Consider the following 3346-nt stretch of genomic DNA (forward strand, 5'->3'; position numbering starts at 1 on the left):
TGGACGCCTCCAGTCTTCATCCCTATGTTCTAGTCCCTTTGGTGTGGGGAGATACTCTGCAGGATACCAAAGAGAAACATGGACACCAACCCAGCCACAAAACCTTTGACCTATAATTTGCCCTGCCTGCAAAATATGCTAAGGCAATGGTGGTGCAAAACTTGTGGGAGTAACCAACCAACGTCTGATTTGATATAAGGTCCATTCAGTGAGGAGGGACTCATACCTGACACTACTTGGAGAACCATGAGTCGGAGACTAGATTGCCTGTACACCCAGGGTAAAGCCAAACACTACTCAATTAAAAAATAACTATTAATAAAATGACTCCTAATGATATTCTGATTTGGTCATAGATCAGTGCCTTGTCCAGTCACCAGCGGAGAGGCTTCCTCTAACAGCAGATAGGAAGAGATGCAGAGACCCACAACTAGATATTATTTAGAGAGAAATGGGAGGTCTCCATCAAATCCTTTCCCTCAGAGCTCAGGAAATCCCTCAGAAGAGGAGGCAGGAAGATTTTAAGAGCCAGAGGGGATGGCGGACACCAGGAGAACCAGGCCCCTGAATTAACTAAACAGACATGTCTGAGCTCACAGAGACTGGAGCAGCAGGCACAGGTCCTACACGGGTCTGCACCAAGTCCTCCACACACACATTATAGGTTATAGCTTAGTATTTCTATGGGATTCACAACTGAGAATGAGTGAGCCCACGACTCCTGTGCCTGCTCTTGGGGCTCTTTGCCTCCTGTTAGGTTGTCATGTCCAACTTCCGCATGATAGACTTTACTTTGCCTTACTGTGTGTCGTTTTGTAATGTTTGCTTGTTACCTCTTAGAAGACTTTTCTAAGGAGAGACAGAGAGTGGATCCAGAGGGGAGGGGAGGAACTGGGAGGAGTAGAGGGAGGGGAAGCTATAATCAAGGTATATTGTAAATAGAAAATAACTTTTAAATGAAACATAGACTTCAGAAAAGTTGCTCCTAGATAGATTCCCAGGGGAAATGAAAACATGCTCATTAAAAAAGGCAAATTCACAAATATCTATGGAGGCTTTATTCACAGTACACACAACAGGCTCACAGATAGCCACGGAAGATTTATTCATAGTACATGCAACAGGGTCCATGACCCCATCATTATATATTGAGAATTAAAAAAAAAAAAAAAGAAAAGAAAAGAAACTTTCGCAAAGCATTCTACAAAAGACAAAAGAATCTACGAGAAGAGAGAAAAACAGTCATCCTCACTGGCAATCTGAGCTGAGAGCTGTACTCAGAGCCCCTGAGAACCCCCCCAAACACACACACACACCAGCATGGGATATTGTTTAGATGGTGATGATGATGACTGAGAGCATGTGGAAGATAAAGATATCCCAGGTAGAGGGACTTCTGCCACGCAAAGCCCTGAATGGATAAGAGAGATCCAGTAGCAGTTTCTCACGGAGCAATGCAGTAGTTTTCTCTACAAAGCCATGGAGAGAAATGGATGGACAAACGGACATGTGGTTGTCCTATAGTTAAAAGGGGGAGAATGCAAGAAATGAGGTTGGAGGGAGGGGATACTTCTACAGGAAGTGAATTACAGAGGGTGTTTGACACTATGGAAGGGAATTTAAAATGAATTTAGGGACTGAAGATCAACTGAACGGTTTTGGATGGGACAGTGACAGCGGAAGGATTAGACAGACTTCTGACATCCTACTTGGAGATGAAGAATAAATTCAAGGAGGAGACGTCAGGCAATAAGAGCTGGGAGCCAAGTGGATAGAGGAGAGATGAGCGTTGCCTGGTAACAAGCATAGCATTTGAGACACTTTCAAGAGATGTGTGGAAGGTAGAATTACTGACTGATTGGACAGAGGTAGAGAAAGAAATAACCTCTACAATAAAGGATGAGAAGTTATAAAACAAACAAAAATGAGAACTTTTTTTTTAATTCTTTCATCTTTTTTTACAGTCCAGACTTTATCCCCTCCCAGTCCGCCCTCTGACTGTTCCATACCCCATAACTCCTCCCTGACCCCCCATCTCCAAGAGGATGTCCCCAACCTCCCACCACCCACACTAGACCTCCCCAGTCCCTGGGGCCTCAAGTCTCTTGAAGGTTAGGTGCATCTTCTTTGACTTAGTCCAGACCCGGCTGAAAGAACTGCAGGGACAAAAATGGAGAAGAACCTGAGGAAAAAGAGGTCCAGGGACCGGCCCAAATTGGGATCCAGCTCAAGGGGAGGCTCCAAGGCCTGACACTATCACTGATGCCATGGTGTGCCTACAGACTGGAGTCTAGCATGGCTGCCCTCTGAGAGGCCCAACAAGCAGCTGAAAGAGTCAGTTGCAGATACTTACACCCAACCAATGGACAGAAGCTGGTGACCCTTCTGGTTGAATTAGGGAAAAGCTGGAAGAAGCTGAGGAGGAGGGCAACTCTATAGGATGACTAGCAGTCTCAACTAACCTAGTCCCCCGAGATCTCTCGGACATTGAGCCACCAACCAGGCAGTGTACACCAGCTGATATGAAGCCCCCAACACACATACAACAGAAAATGAGCACTCATAACAGCAAAATAAATATCCCCACCCACTCCCCCCTCCACCCAAAATATACCTCATTTCAAAATGAGCAAAGGACTCAAGAAGACAATTCTCCAGAGAGCACACTGATGTCACATGTCATAAGCACTGGGAAATGTAAGCTGCATTCCTTTGCTAAGGTCTGAGGTACCTGTTGATCAGGTACCAGTTGTTCAGGTACCCTCAACAACTAGGACAGCAAGGGCTTGAGAAGTTTGTTCAAGACAAGCTGGCCTACTTTCATTTGAACTCTGTGAAGGATTGACTTGGCTTTCCCTTCTCCCTAGTCTCTTAAATTTCTGATTCCTCAACCTTCCTAACACTTCTATGAATTTCTAATAAATTATCTTCTCTTGAAATATGCCAGGTTTATTTTTCTTTAAACTGGGTAGGGAGTTGAGCATTACGGCTCCTGCCTTCTATCTTAACACTCGGGAGGCAGAAAGACAGGAGGGAAGGGACGTCTAGGATACGTGAGATCCTACTTCAAACAAGGATGAGATGGGAAGATGGCCCAGTGAATAAACATTTTCCACACAAGCCCCAACAACCCTAGGTTGTGATTTCTGGAATGCAAAGAACAACACTCAAGGCTGTCCTCTGACCTACACACATATACTCAATCTTACACACACATATGCAAAAGGAAACAAATATTTTTAAAAGAAAAAAAACCATGTCGTCCCAGGTGGCTAAGCAGTCAGTTTGCACTGTGCTGTCTAAATTGGAATTGTTTGCTGAAGCTGAGAATAACTGTCTTGAGTGA

The sequence above is a fragment of the Mus pahari genome, chromosome 15 (genome assembly GCF_900095145.1).
Source record: "Mus pahari chromosome 15, PAHARI_EIJ_v1.1, whole genome shotgun sequence".
NCBI lineage: Eukaryota > Metazoa > Chordata > Mammalia > Rodentia > Muridae > Mus > Mus pahari.